The sequence below is a fragment of the Plectropomus leopardus genome, chromosome 12, assembly GCF_008729295.1.
Source record: "Plectropomus leopardus isolate mb chromosome 12, YSFRI_Pleo_2.0, whole genome shotgun sequence".
NCBI classification, from domain to species: domain Eukaryota; kingdom Metazoa; phylum Chordata; class Actinopteri; order Perciformes; family Serranidae; genus Plectropomus; species Plectropomus leopardus.
Window position 1 is genome coordinate 8,639,972 of NC_056474.1, and position 17,662 is coordinate 8,657,633.

Here is a 17,662-nt window from a genome sequence, read left to right on the forward strand (position 1 = left end):
AGGACAGCTTGTTGTTCAGAAATGTATCTCGTTGTTTACCTTACTAGGATTGGAGAGCTGTGTCATTTGTGTTTTAACAGCGTCAGTGAATTTATTTCAAACTGTAGCTTCGGGAGACTCTCCTCCCCCAAAAACGACCACACTGGTTGTTTGTACAAGCACCTTATTATGATCCATATTTACGTGTATGAATGTGTCAAACAAACACAGGACTTTGAACCAGGAGACCACTGTTCATGTTCCGTGTTAAACCAAAAGTCTATGTTGACTTATTTCAAATTACAAATCGTTGCTGTCTGGCACAAACTACGTATCTCCACATTTCACTTTTTTTTTCTTTTCTTTTTTTTCATAAATTGATTCTATCGGCCCCCCTCTACGTCTTTCAGTGGGTTCTACCACTTCTTAACCAAAAAAAAAAAAGAAAAGAAAAAGAAGCCTGTGACTAAAACTCGTATCTCAAATGGATCCTTTTAAAAACACAGCATTTTTTCTAATTCCTAAAAATAGCAATTTTGGAGCCAGGAGGTTTGTACCCAACAGCAGCGGAATGTAACATACTTACATTTGCTCTGTACTCGACTTAAGTTACGTAACGAATGTACTGATTTTTAACCCAAACAATGACCTTTACCTATACATAACCAGTAGTTTTGTTACCTAAACCTATACACATGTTTGAAACTGTGACCGTCAATGATCATACAGCCTATGTCGTTTTGGGAGTTGTTGGCAAACAACCTATGCTGTCATTTAGGTATGAGGATGTAGTGCCACTGCAGAGGTGCAAATTTAGGAAATGCTTCTGTTGGCCGTATAAGAGGCAAAGAACCAACGACATGCAGTTGTATAGATTGGAGGATTTGTTTAGGTTTAAAGGTGTCAGTAGGACATGTTTTTAAACTTTGGACATAACCAAGCTGACTAGTTTCCAGCTGCCTGCTGCCTCTAGCTCCATGTTTACTGTACAGACGCAAGAGTGGTATTGATCTTCTTATCAAGTGCTCAGTAAGAAAGTGAATATGTGTATTTAATAAGTCAGCAATAGAGGTGATGAAAGCCATATTTTTGAACTTTGGATAGTTACCAGAGCTATTTTTTCTTTCTGCCTACAGTATTTTATGCCTTAAAGTTGGCTATTTTGTTTTTTTTTGTCTAACTCTTTCTCCTCTATCTCTGTTCATACCCTCTCCTTCCTTCTCAGCTCATCTTTTAGCTTCATCATCCTTTCCATCACTTCCTCTGTTCTTTTCACCTCTCTACTTCCTGTCGATGCTTTTTTCTCCACAGCTTGTTTCTCTTCACCTTCCTCTTCTCCTCCTTCCCCCTTCACCTTTCATTTTCTCCTCTTCTTTACAAACCAGCGATATGTAAATAAACCAGAATGTAGCCCTGCGCCATCAAAAGCACATCAACACTTAAGAGGCGAAACTCCATAAAAACAGCCCTCCCATAAATAAATTCATCGGAAAACTAAATAACACATCTTTGCTTCCTCTTCTTCTTTCTCCCTCTCATGTCTCAGTGACTTTGCTGACTTTGCACATGCATTGATGACTGCCTTTGTCAGTGTGTGTCTGCGCGTGCTGCATGCATGTATTTGCATAATTTAGAGATTTATTGTGGTGCAAATAATGTGAGAGTGAGAGACGGAGTGAGCCAGCCCTTTCCTCCTCTTCCTCAGCATTTCTTCAGTGCAGTGAGCTTAGTTATACATTATTCACAGTTCTGCATCTTTAAAATAATCTTCTTTGTGCCCATTGCCCTGCAGAGGTCGACTGTGTATGGCTCAGCTGTGGCGAGAAATGTGAACCCCTTCTACTTCAGCTTTTTCAGTAGGAATCTCAACATGTTGATTTTACATTTTTTTATAAAAAAAATTTAATCTAAAAAAGATTTAGATTCAAGTGAAAGATTTTTTAGAGCAGATCAATAATTTGTATTGTTGTTTGAGGTATAGAACTATTTATTGATGGCTGTATTTTGACTTTTGATGAGACTTGTGCAGTGGTAAGAGAAGTACTTAAAAGCCTAAACCAGCACCAGTATCACTGTGTTAAAATACAGAATGACAAGTAAAAGCCCTGTATTTAAGTAAAATTCAAGTAAAAGTATATCCAGCTCAATTTACTTAAAAGTATTTAAAGTAAAAGTTCTTGTTTTGGCATAAAATCTGCCGTTGTCAGATAACTTATCCTTATTTGTACTGATGCATGCATGTATGTGTGTGTGTTTATTTGAATTGGGACATTGCAAGACTATTTACCTTATATAAGAAAATAAGGAGACATGCAATGTACTGGGTAATTATTAATAGTTTTCTACTGTTGTAGCTGGTTGAGGTGGAGCTAGTTTGACATTTTTTATATACAGTTTTAATCCAGAGGTCACGTCCCTCCAAAGGGTCACAAAATTAATCCTAGGGGTTGTGGCATGATTAAAGAAAGTTCTAAGTAAGATCTTTTTCATAAAGCTGGATTAATTTTTCAGGCATTTCTCTAATCTTTGCTTTTTTGTGAAACACTGAGTTTAACCCCTTTGCCTCGGTCTAGATATTTGAATCCGCCAACGCAACTGAGTTGACTGGAAACCAAGTATAATGAGTTGACAATAATAAAATAAAAAAAGAAACACAACACTTTTGTGTTGTGTCTCTTTTGTTCTAAGATTTCTTTAATGCACACAAAAGACCTATCTTTCTCAAATTTCGTCTGGTTAAATAGCATCATTACTACACAGGGGCACCTTTAGATTGTCACAGTAAAAGGCCAGTCTAAAACATTGAGTTTGATCACACAACACAATGTCACAAGTTTTGAGGGAGCGTGCCATCGTGCTGACTGCAGGAAAGTCCAGCAGAGCTTTTGTGCATGAACTGATTTTTTGAAGTTATCTTCAATGTTGTTTCAATGAATTTGGCAGAACATCCATCCAACCTCACACTCCGAGGATGCACAAACACAACCAAATAATTTCTGCACAAACCATCAGAAACCATCTCAGGGAAGCTCATCTGCATAATTGTCCACATCAGGGTCGTGACCTGACCGCGGTTTGTCATTGTGACCAACAAGAGTGGGAAAATGGCCACCTCTGATGGCGTCTGACACTTGAAGAAGTGTTGTCTTAACACTAACATTGATTTGTTTTTTAAAAATATGTAATCCGTTTTGAAAGAAATAAGTCTTGTGTGTTTAAAAAGATCTTTTATTTAAACTTCTTAAAAAATGGGAGCAAAAACAAATGTCTTCTTTCTAGTGTGGGGGATGTTGCTTCTGAGGTGGTGGTCGACTAGATTGTGACACTTTATGGGGCTCTGGATTTGATCAAGTAAATAATCCTCCGAGAAAGTAGAAACATTTTTAGGGCTTCTCAAACACAAGTTGATCAGAGTGTGTTTGCTCATGTAAAATATCACCAGAGCTACTTTGAAATCTGGATCTTTTCCGTTGTATCTCTCCCTGTTAACTTTCCTGCCTGCCTTTGAAAAATCCTCTTTAAAAGTCCCATAAAATGCTCCCTGAGAGTGGGCCAGCTCTCCATCTCATATGTCAACGTGAGACTTTGCATGATGATTAAATGCTCGGTCCAAGATTTTTGTTCAAAAAAAAAAAACAAACCAACACTGACACAAAGCGAAGTCATTATTCTACACATGACACCCTCAAAAACATTCACACACTGTTTGATAAATGAAGCTCAGGGTTGTGATGTCTAAAAAGGTGCATCTGGTTTCATGGGGACACTTTGAGACGAGCCAAAAACTGTCTAAAAGAAACATCCACTTCAATATGACCTTGGAAAGTCGTGTGCATTGTGAGTGCGCTTTTGTGTATGCATGTCAGTGTGTGTGTGTGTGTGTGTGTGTGTGTGTGTGTGTGTGTGTGTGTGTGTGTGTGTGTGTGTGTGTGTTGTAATGAGCTGTGAAGTAACCAATCAACTAGCTTCTCTTTATTTCCTTGGACAGCACAGAAGTGTGTCCTTGACCAAAACAAAACTTCAGCTGGGGCACCAACATTTAGACACACACACACACACACACACACACACACACACACTCTGATATACACTCCCAGCAACACATCAGTGTAGTCATTAGTTTTCACTCCTCTGACAGGCAGTAGGCAGTAACATGGCGTGACAGCGTACTGTGAATATTATGTAAGGGACAGGACATTGAGGATACAGTGGAGCTGCAGGATGGAAAGCTTCAGCGTTCCCTTGTGTGATGTATATAATCCAGAGTCGACACATTCGACAGCCACCTCCACGGAAACACAGCAGGTGGGTGGCTGCTGTGAAATTCCCCACTGTGGGGGATCTTTAAGGATTTCATGACTTCTTTTTTCGGAGGGTCAAGTAAATATGACTGGAAACAGAAGGGTAAAAAATAAAAGAAAAAGACGGCAGAAGTAGATCACTATTTTTCAGAGACTGGGTCAGAATAAGATGTTTGTGCCATAGCTATGGACATTATACAGTACATCAAGGAATATCTCCCTACCAGCCAAGCCCAAAAAACAAACAAGTGAACAAGCAAAAAACACAAACAACAAGCACAAGAAAAGCCAGACAGTAGTGTTATTTAAACACCTCCCTGATATAAATTATTTTTACAGAATAAGTCCCTTATTAGGGTTTAGAGTCCTTTAATTCCATTTAACTAGACCATTTTCCCTTAACCTGTGGTGTGCCACAGGGGTCGATTCTTGGACCACTTTTGTTTTCATTATACTGTATATGCTCCCCTCAGGGCACTTAATTTGTAAATTTGGCAGTGTTTCATTATTGCTACGCAGATGACACACAACTTAACTTGTCCGTTAAGCCAAGTGACCTCTCACATTTATCTGCTCTGCACAAGTGTCTGGCCAGCATTACCAACTGGATATATATATATTTATATATATATATATATATATATACATATATGAATCAGTGTTAGTGTTTTCAATTTTATCTTGATATCTGCTTCACTGTTAACCAACAGCAAAAGCAAAGAAAACTGGGGGCCTTTATTGTGAAGCAGCACACTATATTTATCAGGACTTGCAGCTTCTTATAAGACTATTTTATTCTGATTGAGCCTTTACTCTGGTCATTAGTGGAATAAAAGCCTCCATATAAAAGCAGCTACACTCGGACCCCCGGGGAGAATCCATTAAACTGTATCTACTTAACTAACAGAGGCACCTTGTTCATTTGAAAAGCTGCGGACTGTCCAGCACTTCTCCCTCCTTAGAAAAATATCTCAACCACTAATATGATCTACCATGACAAAGTTTCATTAGCAGCCTGAGGCACAGAAGGACTGCGTGTGTGTGTGTCTGTGTGTGTGTGCATTAAAGACCATTATTATAGCAGTTTGGACACTGGTCTGGACACACACACACACAGACACACACAATCACAGACCTATTTGATTGGATTAATCAGGAATTTCTCCAGCTCTCCTCTTCTATTCCCACCAGTGGAGTTAATTGCATTAGAGCAATGGAGTGGAGGAGAATTTGGGAGCTAAGTCTGAAGTCCTGCCTCAGTTCACTCCCTTTGCAGAAATAAGATGGGAAGAAGAGGAGGAGTAGGTGGTAGTGGTGGTGGTGGTGGTGGTGGTGGTGGTGGTGTGTGAAGGGCTGGGAGATGCACAGCAGAGAGAAAGTAATAGAAAAATAAGGTGTGTGGGTGTGAGCAGAAAAAAGATTTCTATCTCAGCGGGAACACATCTGGGTGCTGCATGAGTAAGAAACTTTAAAATGGCCTTTTAGCTTCTTCTTCAAACACATACTAAGAGATTGCACACTTAAAAAAAAAAGTTTAAGAACGGTGTATCCCATTAAACTGACTGAAATGAAATAATATTATGTCTGAAAAGCTTCCAGAAACAGGAGCAGGGATGGCAATTCAGTCAATGTGAAAGCTAATACTGAAAAGTCAATGTAATATCAAGAAAGTATGGATCCTTGAAGGGCAAAAATATTTCAGAAGGAATGGGGTAAACACCTAATTCTGTATTGTTTTTTACAAGGATACAGTATTGGTTAATGAAGACTATTTAAGTATATTATTTTGTCACTATGCTAATGTTTAAGTGTATTTTCCTTTGAACAGCAGCTCGAAAAGGCGTCTATTTAAGACTGGCCTGGGAGTTTATTTTAAATGTATGATGTTTTTCTGTATTTTCTTTGTAACATCTGCTTTTGAAAGGTGCAACTGTAAATAAATGTACTTAATTTATTTCTGTAGGATCCAGACTAGAAAACGTTTTCTTGCGGCTGCTGGGGATACAACCAAAATATTTGTTATGATAACTTAAAAGGTTTGTCTGTACAATTCAAAAGTTTCAGATAAAAATTTATGAGAAAGTATGTTTTCTATTTCGCCTGGATGTTTTTTTATCCATGTGTATAAAAGCACAAATTTATGTTTGCCTCTTTCTTTGAAAAAGCAACCTCTTGAAATATTTCTCAAATTAATATGTTGCCAGAAAAAAAGTTCACACTGAACATTTCCACAAACCCTGGTTACGTTACATTTGTGCAATATTTTGTAGCAGACACGTTTGAATTGAACATATCTCTACAATGCTGTGGTGAACTGTGTGTAGCAACGACAGGAAACAAACTAAAGTCGCTGAGAGGCTGAGGCTGGGCCTGGTCTACATGCCGACAAAAGATTTGCTGAGATCCAAAAATATGTTTAAAAAAAGTACTAATGAAAAGGAATTACCTTATTATAACATGCACAAACTTAGAGTCAAAATAATCACAGCGATCGAATGAAAAGTGCAGTCAACAAAAAATGACCCACTTCACCCTCTCTCCTATCAACTCCAAAAAGGTAAAAGCCGGATACTGACATCGATTATGAATGTCACCGCCCGCATCTATGTGACCCAACTCTCCCAATAATCATGGAACTAATAAATAATATCCAAAAGCAATAACAAAAAAACATGTATCCAACCGGCAATCCAGCTAAAACCATTAAATTCTGCCATGCATCATGCAACACCCTCCATTGATGACGAATCCTTGATACAACAGTAACGCTCATAACGGGTGGAAATGTGGGCTGGTTTGATAGATTGTGCCAAGTTTCCAATAATGCTGAATGGAGCCGGTTAGGACCAGAGCTAATTTGGTGGAAAAGGGTATTACTGACACATATTTTTTAAGATTTGTGATTGTATACAAAGGCAGGCATATTTTCAGTAAAAAGGTGACACAATGAGTTTTGGTCGTTTCTGCTCCAATGCTTCCTTACATTTCCTGTCCCGGCAGCTGCTGACTGTGACTGTTCTGCCTGACCATACCTTACGCTCAATGCCTCATTTCTCTCATCCTCTCCCCTTCCTCCACTCTACTTATTTTCTTCCTGAGCATTTTCCACCTTTTCTATCCATCCTTCGTCTCTCTGTACTTGATGTTTTTATTAGCGCAGCCCTCATTATTGGGCCCGCTGATACAATACGGCACAGAGGGAGCACAAGACAGAAAGAGAGAGTTGTATGTTTCCAGTTGTAGAACTCGAAAAGGATAGCACTGGCTACCGCAGGAGGGTCACACGCAATAAAAGAACACATTTTGGATCACTGAATAGGTCACATGTGGTTGTAATAGAAATTTAAGAGTCCCACAGAGCCTTGGATCTGTAGTCTTATTGTTCAGTAACACATGTATGGTGTTCTCAGAGACCAAATGTAACTTTAAAAGACAAAAAACACTGATTCACATTTCTCTAAAGTTCTCTAAATTAAACAATAAAATATGTAACAATCCCCCAGAATGACAGACTGGAAAAGCATAATCTTTTTAAGAAACTTCTGAGAAGATTGAAGGTAATTTTTGTGATGCTGCTGATATGTGAATAAAAATTCAGGTCAGCATCAATAATAACCTGGCTTGGTCAGTGGTGTTGGGGATTGCAGCCTCTGTCACTAAGATTTCACAACACTAAGAAATAAAAACAATGGTGAAGCAGCACCACCTTCACGCTTCAACACCCTTTGAGTAACACGTCTGACGGCAAGAGCCAAGTGCCGACAAGAAAACTTTAGTTTCTCCATAATAACCTATTTTAAGCTAATGCAGATCACACAGGAAGCTCGTTCAGACACATTAAAGGGATAGTTTGGATCTTTTGAAGTTGCTTCGTATGAGGTACTTATCCATAGTGTATTACCTACAGTAAATGTCAGCTGGTACGCCTCCAGTTTGTCGAAGCAGATAGGAGTGCCACCATGGAGGCTAAACAATGTGGATAATTGCAGCAACAAAAATGAACCCAAAGTCAATTTAACCCTTTAAAACCTGGAACAACATCATTTTTCTACTGCTTTTTACATGCATTCAAATCTTTGAAACCTGAGCAAATTGGTTTTGATTTCTTTTAAAAATATTAACAAAAAGGCAATTAGCAAGTGATGTTGCAAATTGCAAGAAAATGGGAAAAAGTGACAAGAAAATTACCTGAAAATGTTTTTTTTAAAGAGAGAGAGAAAGAGAGAGAAGTTATTATAAGTAAATGATAATAAACTTAAATGATTATTTAATGAAGAAATGGGTAAAATGTCCAGAAAACTATATTTATAAGTATTATAAAGCCCTTTTGGATGGGAAACTGAACCAAATCTGAGACTGATCTATGTTTTCTTCAAAGTCGCCAGACTCCATCGACAAAAACAGTAATTTTACCATCGCTGAACACAGGAGTTGCAGGTCTACGGCTGCTTTGATGGCGAGTTTGTATGTGTTATTTTATGATTTGGTGTTTTAAAGGGTTATTATTGTTGGATTTATCAAAGATAAACAATAACACAAACAACATAACTAACATAGTCAGTGGTAAACTGACAGAGTTTAGAGAGGTAGAATTATTATTTTTGTCAATGGAGTCTGGTGGATTTTGAAAGAGCAGAGTAGGTGAAGTAACTCCTGTCTGCTTCTCCAAACTGGAGGCGTGCAGACCGCCATCTACCGTCGCTCACACTGACTATGGATAAGTACCTCATACAACCCCACTTCAAACAATCTGAACTATCCCTTTAAAATATCAACTGATCGATGATGCAGCCACAGTGCTGGCGGTAAGACACTCAGCTGACCTCATCTCTGCTTCACATTCACACTGCTCCTTTTGTTCACAGCTGCTGCTGATTCCCACCGTCACCTCGCCTTCACCTTCACATCGATTCTTCTCCAATATCAAGGAGGTGCTCTTTGCTGTGTGGTGTTGACTTCTGTTTTGTGACTGTCATATTGAAAGTAACATATCTTAAGGAAAATGTCCCTGCATGCTCTCTGTTTACCCAGGGGGGCCTTGTTTGTTCTCCCCGCCAAGCCTTAGTGATGCTTGCTTTTATTTATCCAGGGAACACGACAGGAAAGGAGACTTTAATGGCAGATTTGACTGAATTACCGGAGCTACAATTAAATGGTTGAATCAGACGAGAGTGCGTGATTAGCCCAGTGTGGCAAACCCTTTGTACCTTTTGGTACTTAAAACAGATTAAATCAATGATTGTTGATGCATATCTGGCAGAAAGAAAGTATTGCTTTTGAACCTTGTGTATTTCAATGAACAAATTCCACTTGTAGCATTCCTGAGGCACAAGAAAGTGCTTCCATGAGGTGAAAGGTGAAAAAAGTTTAACTTTTAAGGACCATAGATCACCTGCCAAACTGCAACTGACAAACAATGAAGGATGGAGCACCCAGGAAATCAATCTGTATTCCTGCCTACTTTGTCACTGTCATTAGTCAGACACTCTGGTCTCAGTTTGCTTAAAACAGAGATTGGATGAGACGTAACACAACCATGTTAAGTCCTTGAAGTCACATCCCTTTTCTTGTGCTGCTTTTGGACGCCTTTCACAAATATTTAAACCATTTAACCCTGATGACATTGCCGCATTTTTTTCTTTTTTAAACGCGGGGGAAAAGGCAATGGCCATATTTCAAGAATTTTCTTAGATGTAGAAAATTATTTTTAAAAAGCTAGGAAAAAATGTCTAGAGAAAAAGAAAAAAACTAGGGAAAAATTCTATTCTTAATTATCATAATTTCATGTTTAAAATTATTTTACAACAGTTAGAATTTCTAAGTACTTTGCCAACATAAAGTCCTTGAAGTCACATCCCTTTTCTTGTGCTGCTTTTGGACGCCTTTCACGGTCCTAAAAGTGAGAGTTAAAACACCTGACAGTGTTTGCTGATCTGACTCGAGGCTGGAGACTTCCACAACCTGGAGCTGTGATTGAACTCATCAATGGCTTGGCATTCTCAGCGTGTTAAGCCCAAAATATCCCGACTCTTCAACCATTATCAGAGCTTCACAGAAACACGTGCAGTCCTTGTGCTGGCATGGCTGCATGTACGCATGATGCTGGCTCAGGCTCTGTTGAAAGCCACCGCTGGGAGGGTTAGAGGGAGGAAGGGGGGAAAGGGCAAAGAAGAAAGAGAGAGCGTGCGTGCGTGTGTGTGTGTCTGTGTGTGTGTGTTGAAGGCTGGTCTCTCCATAGAAGCCCTTGGGACAGGTACAGTCTTTGCCCAAGGCTACTGCTGCATGTTCAGAGAGGGTGAGAGGATGGCAGGAGAGGAAACCCTTCCCCTCTCTCCTTCTCTCTCTTTAATATCCACCAACTTTTCAGGCGGGGGTGGGAGGAGGGGCAAGTGGCACTGGCAGTTGTGTAAGTGGCATGTGTCCTCTCCTCTATGGGCTCAGGTCACACTGAGCAGCAGGGACAGCTAGTTCCCCCGGGGCGGCATTAAGCTAGCAGGACCCATTTCAGGCAGCGGCCGTGCCATGGTCTGTGGCATCAAAACCAGCATAAAAAAAGGAAATTGCTGGAGGGAAGCAAGAGATGGAGATGGAAAAAGAGATGTGTGGAGTTAGAGGGGCGAGAGGAGAGGGAGGGAGAGGTGCGGGAGTAGCAGTAAAAGAGCAATTTAGTCATTTAGTTGATGCTCCTTTTTTTTCCAGAGCAGCTTTCAAAGAGTGAACAGATGGAGGCTCTGTGTCGCATTCAAGGACACTTCGCCTGGACACCAGGCTGATGGACACATCAGCTGCTTGCACGGTTCAAACCCGTGAACTCTGTTGCCTTTTAACGACAGAGAGAAAAACAAGGGGCAGATTTCACAGGCGCCGCACTCTCTGATATGTACCAGTGTTCTTTCATCTCTCCATCCCATCTCCTCCTCCTCCTCTTCTAGTTGTTTACTGAGTCCTGAGAGATGGAGCTGGTCAGTCTGTTTGTTCATTCAGATGGAGACTGGAGTCCTCCTCACTACACGCTAAGACAGCTTTTATTGCTAGACCTGTTTGCAGCATCAGATAACATAAAAAATTACAGTTTGGAGCATTAGCATTACTTACTAGCACAAAAAGAACGTACAGCTGAGGCTGATGGGAATGTCAAAATACAAATTTAGTCATTAATCAGACAAATTTTGAAATGATAACAGTGCTAGATGAAAGGCAGGTGACCGCCGAAGTTATGATTATTTATACTGAGATAACGATGAACGCTGGTGTCAAATTTTGAAGGCACTCTACATGATATTCAGAGCATTAATACAGCAACAAAACACTATTTTCTAAGTAAAGCAGATCAATGGCTTCCTGAGCAGAGAATGAAATCAGGTTCTCTCTCTCTATGTTGTTATCCCAGCTTCTCTCTTCATTGTTGTCATAAACGGTCAAGCCATGCGCGTATTTTAGTGCATGTGAGTCCTCGTGTGTGTATCCCACTGGTTAGTTAATGGAGTCTGCTTTGCACTGTACTCATACAGCAATTAGTGTTATTGTCAATATGGCGTTGTTGTCAAACTCTGGCGCACACTCTTCGATTCCTGCCCTGGGAAACACCTTAAGTTCTGCCCAGGTCGTTTTCGTGCATGTTACTTACGAACAGAAATGCACCAGAATTCATATATAACCCACATGATCATGAGCCAGTAAACTGTGTATAACCCTCATAATCGGTAAGGCTGCAGTCACACAACTAGTGTGCTGATGGGAGTGAAAAAAAGTAGAATAAAGAGCAAAAGTCCACGTTAGGAGGCCGGTTAGGTGAGTGGATGTATCTAACAAACACAGGACTTTCCACCAGGAGACAGATGTTCATGTCCCCAAGTGAGCTTTAAGTTACTCTGAGGTACGTCGTCACCGTCTCTCTTTTGCTAAACCTGACGTTTGGAACTTTACGTTTCATACATAATGTGTATGTAACATGTATGTATGTATGTGTTTATGCGTGTATGAATGTATGTCTCATATCTTTGTCCTCATTGTTTATTGATAATAAAATAAAATGATAACAAAAAAGTATATAACGTGATGGTGCCATTTGTTGGGCGCTTATATCATATGAGCTGTTGTACGTGCATTTTAGTAAGATATACAAATCACTGTGGGAGAATATGTTGCTCTCTAAGCTCTGTGGCACTTGTTAGCACTGTTCATGCTGTTGGGACTGTTTATGCTGTTATCACTATTTGAGTTATCCACTAGCTGCTGGCTGAGCCACATACATGTTGAGAGCTGTGTGCAGGCAACCTGCTGAAAACATAGTTATGAATGCTCTTTGCCTGCAAACAGATGTCCCTAAATCTTACTAACTGGACTTTTAGGATTATTGAATTGACAAATTTTACTCAAAACCAAACACGTCAATGTCATGGTGGCCCTAGAAAATCTGTACTAAATTTTAAAGCAATCTAGCCAATAATTGTTAAGGTATTTCATTTTGGACTGAATGACTGACAGAAATCGGCATCTGTAAAAGTCCACCAAAATTCAATTACAAGTTTTTACGTGAGAAAAGTGTAGTATAGAGTATTCTGTTCACTTTAACAGCCTCCACTACATCCACACACAACCATGTCTACACACCCTCCTCTTCCAAACAACTTATCCAAGTGTGTTTTCAAGGGCATTTCCTCCCTGATTGCTTCGTGAAAGGCTTAAAAACAAGCCAGCCCTGAAAAAGCGAAGGTGGATGGTGGGAGGGGTGTGTGTGAGCCTTAGCGTAAAGCAAGACAAAAACCTTCACGCTCAGCTTTATTCGCTTCTTTCTGCCAATATTTTTTAATTAATTTATTTAAAGATTGACTTTGGCTTTTTTACAGTTTCACTTTGTTAATAAACAAAGAGAGAAAGAAGAAAAGAACTGACTATAACCTCATTACTGTTTGTGTCCAGTCTATCCTGTTTCATTACCTGCATTTGATGCATGACCCTGTTAAAACTCAATATGTCACAATGTATGTTTCAATGATTGTACCACACAGCTGAAACCAAATACACAAAAGATATAAAAAAGCATTTGGAAAAAAAAACTATTCAAACTGTCAGTTTATATTGAGTGAGATTTATGGTCAGCTCTTCATTGTGCTTTATTCTTGAACTGTAATATGACAGCTGTCAGTTCCTATGAGACAAGGCAGTGCATTTAAAGTTCAATAAACTGAAGCTGTGTAAAGAAATAAAGATAATTCAGGTTTTTAAGCCTCTAAAAAACAATGTATTAAACAGATCACTAGAGCTTATATCAGTTTCTATTTGTTATTTACAAAAATGCAACTGCCAGCACAAATTCAAATATGCTCCTTAAAGGGGGATTGAGTAATTTTTTACCACTAGGGGACAAATAACTGCCAGCATACACATGCAGCTGACACAGAGCAACATGAATATACTATTTGGTGTTGTGTTTATGCTCACATGATGAATGTATATCCTAGATCAGGATGTTCGCCCTTTGAAAAGTAATGCATGGCTGCTCCGATCTATAAGGGGCTTGCCTCTCCATTATTGCTCACATAACATGCTTATGTTGCCTCCAGTTGGAAATAATGATGGCTTGTGCATTGGCTGCAATAGAAATAAACCTGCTAATGTGTTAAACATTCATCACCATGCTTCTTGTGTTATTGCGAGAGGAGAAGTTGCATAACATCACTCAGCGGAAACGCAGTCATCTCGCAATTTTGCTTTCTTGACATTTGAAAAATATTGCTTAAATTTAGCACAAATCTGTATCAGAAACCCGACTAGAGAGAGTTGAGGGTCTGTCTCTTGATCCAACTGTATAATCTTTGTGTCCATGGGAGAGACATGGGTGGCAGGCAATATGAAATGTGAAAGTACAGTCTTTTATTTGAGTAACAGCCCCGAAGAGCCTGCAAAAGTCTGTTGGATGATGTGTTATGTGTCAATTTGCATCATCTAGTGGAGTTTTGATAGGAGGGGGTATCTGGGCAGTGGTTATATGAAGGGAAGTTTACTACAGTTCATTTACACATACCCACACTGTTTTGCTACAAAGCTGGTTGAAAATCAACAAAGCATTCCTTTTCCATCTGAATAATTGGCTTGCCTTTGTGGAACAGACATTTGTTAAATTCAGCTCTCCAATGTTGCATGCCAGGCAGGTAGTGTACACCTGGCTGAGCTGAGCTGTCTACAGTTTTATGTGGAAGGCTTGATGATTATTATAAGAGTCATCCATGTGGTATATTTGGGCTGTAAAATGCAAGGAATGTCTTAAAAGCATCTAAATGTTGCATAGAGCTATAGAGCTGGACTCCACCCGAAAAAGTTTTGACCGTCAGATACTTTCTGCCTGCAGGCTTGTAGCGTGCTCCTACAGAAGACAGCTCTTACAGTCCACTTTGAGTCACAAACATGACAGTAGATTCCAATACTGACCCACATTCAATTTCAAAAAAGTACCAAAATATCCAAGAAAACTGCTACAACTCCTGCAGCAGAACCCACTTCTCTCACCATTGTCCATCTGTATGTTGCAAACAAATAGCACAGTTTGGCTGCTTCACTCTGCTGCACCAAGTATGTTTGCTGATGTAGGTTGCAAAATAAAACTTTTCCCTCATACTGGATAGTAGTGATTATTCTGAAAGGGGTTTTAAAAGTCTAAAAAACACTATGGACCTGTTGTCAGACAAAACTGAGAGTTAAATTGTGAGCAACTACTTAAGGTTTCTTTTAACCTACAAGAAGCTCCTATTTTCAATGTTCCCATGAATCTACAGACTGCTATCACTGGATTACTTTGAAACTGGAAAAAGCTTTAAAATGTGACTATTCTCAGGCAAATTCTGGAGTTATAAGAATGGTGTTTTTTCTCTATTTTTTAAGCAAAATTAAGGATCTTCACTAAATCTAAAAAATATGTGTATTACAGTTTGAAAATCTCTGGTATTCAGTGAAGAGCTGAGAAAACGAGGGAGAGAAAGCAGTCCCCAAATGGACTCAATCCAGGGACACACTATAGTGATTATATGGATGGCATCTTAAACCTCTATGCCACCAGGATGCCCAACTGACATCATTAAAGCAACTGACCCCAGACAATCTTGGAAAATGAAAGGAAATTCAATTAGCCATTATCCTGTAACTGCCTCATGCTGCTAGTGTCCACTGTTCAGCAAAAGTTACATTACAGAGTCTCACTTTAAGTACAAGGAAGGAAAAGCTTCAAGGAAACTCTGGTTTCTTTGATTCGAGGGGGATTATAGCCACACTTTGTAGCTGGGAAAAAATACAGGATGCAGTTTTGATTACATGTTGCTACTTTCCAAAGAAATCTGAACATAAAACCTGAGAAAATTGGCTTAATTTATTTTAAAATCACAGGAAGAGGGTGACAAGCAGCTTATAAGAAATGGCCCAAAAATTGGCAAGGAATTTGTAGAAAGTTACATGAAAATTACCTCAAAATAAGACAAAACAGAGAAAAAATGAATAAAATAAATAAAATGCTCATACATAAATAAAAAACAGTCCTGTAACATTATTTTAAATATATTATTAAGAGAATTATAAATCTAATTTTCTGGACATTCCCCCTCATTTTTTGATACTACTTAATAATTCCCATTTTTCAGATAATTTTCTTGTCACCTGCATTTTTATTTATTTATTTTTTTTCCAGTTGAGACTTTGAGATTTACAATTTTCCATATAATCAATACAGCCTTTTGAGTGCTTGTATTGACACATATGCATTCAGGTAAATCTGCATTGCAGAAGTCAATGTCTAAACGATTCACTGGGATTTTAATTATATTCCCGCACGTCACTTCACATTTCATATCAGCTGAAATAGTTCAGTTCGAGTGCAGAAAATATCTCGAGGGAAATCTGGAGCATCTAATGGCCTACTGCAGCTATCATCCAATAAAAAAGTTAGAGGTTTAACTTTATCTGTCATCCTTAGGCACATAATTGCGCACACGCACACACACACGCACACACACGCTGCATCACACACATTCACACATAGATCTCTTTTATCACATCTTGCCAGACGCTGACAAACAACTGTAATCTCTTGAATATGGTGTCTACTGACACAGTCCATTCTCAAAAACACCAATTTTCAAATGCTCTACTTTCAGTTTTCTTATAATGCTATTACACTGAAAGGACAAAGATAAGCTTCACAGTGTGAGAGTGACAGCAGGGACACACACTGAAGGAAAAAAAAAAATAGATAGTAAAGAACAGGAACAATAAAGATGGAGGTCGCATTTTGTCTGTGAAGAACTGTCCCACAGTGTGAGTGTGTATAGCCCTATGTGTGTTTGTAATAAGAGTACTTGAGCTTGATTCTCTGAATGTAAATGTATCTGTTAAATACATTTCTCTTGAAGTTAACCCTTTGAAACCTGTATTGACATCAGTTTTCTTGTGCAGATCAGGCACCTTTCACAAGCATTTAAACCTTTGAAACCTGAGCAAATGTTCTGAGATACCCCCGAAATTGCAAGAAATGGGTGACAAGGAAATCACCTGAAAATTAGTTAAACATTAGTTTGTTTTTAAATGGAGAGAAAACTATTTTGGGAAAACATCCAGAAAACTACAATTTAAAGTTCAAATCATTATATATTATTATATTTTTTTTTCTTTCTCAGATCCTTTCCTTGTTTTGTGTATTGTTGTTGTTTTATTTTCGAATCTTCTGGCTGTTTTCTCTTTTTTATTTTTTTTTTTTTTAAATTAATTTTTTTTTTTTTTTAATTTCTAGCTAATGTGGGGTAATTTTTTGGTGAGTTACTCTGTGGGTAATTTCTTGTGAAGAGTTGAAGAAGAAATCAAGCCAGTTTGCGCACGTTTCAGAGGGTTAATTTCATATTACAACAGGCGATTTCTTTCAACTGGGAAAATCTTTTCGCCACCTTGTTTATTTCAGTTTATTTCCAGTTTTTTGACGTGACTGACGAGGTAACGAACACAGCTGTTATTGGGGAATATGTAAAAAATGTCAGCTGTGATTAAGGTGCGACGCAAAGGTAGTACGTTAAGTCTTTATTTATTGAGTTCTCCCTTCATTATTCTTTAGTTCCTGTAGTGCCAAGCAAAGATGGATGACTGTTCATTGTTGTGGTAATAATTTGTTAATAGTCAGTTCATCAGTTCACCAGGTAATTCAACAATTTCCAGTCCAAACAACCGTCTGAGCAGACGATAAATTAAACTAATGGTCCTGTAAGTGGTTCACTGAAGCAGTCTTAAGTCACCTTTTCCGTCTTCCTGTCAAACAGATATTCTTGCCCCAGATTTGATTTCAGCACATTTCCACAGTAACATTATTAGTGAACTTGAGCAGGTCATTAAAAGCTGACTGAAGTACT

General features: G+C 38.8%; 1 protein-coding gene across 1 annotated transcript in view; it reads right to left on the reverse strand.

Annotated features, from left to right (window-relative positions):
- b4galt2 (UDP-Gal:betaGlcNAc beta 1,4- galactosyltransferase, polypeptide 2) overlaps positions 1-17,662 on the reverse strand; it is a 200,322-nt gene that overhangs the window by 15,677 nt on the left and 166,983 nt on the right. The gene's annotated exons all lie outside the window — the stretch shown is intronic.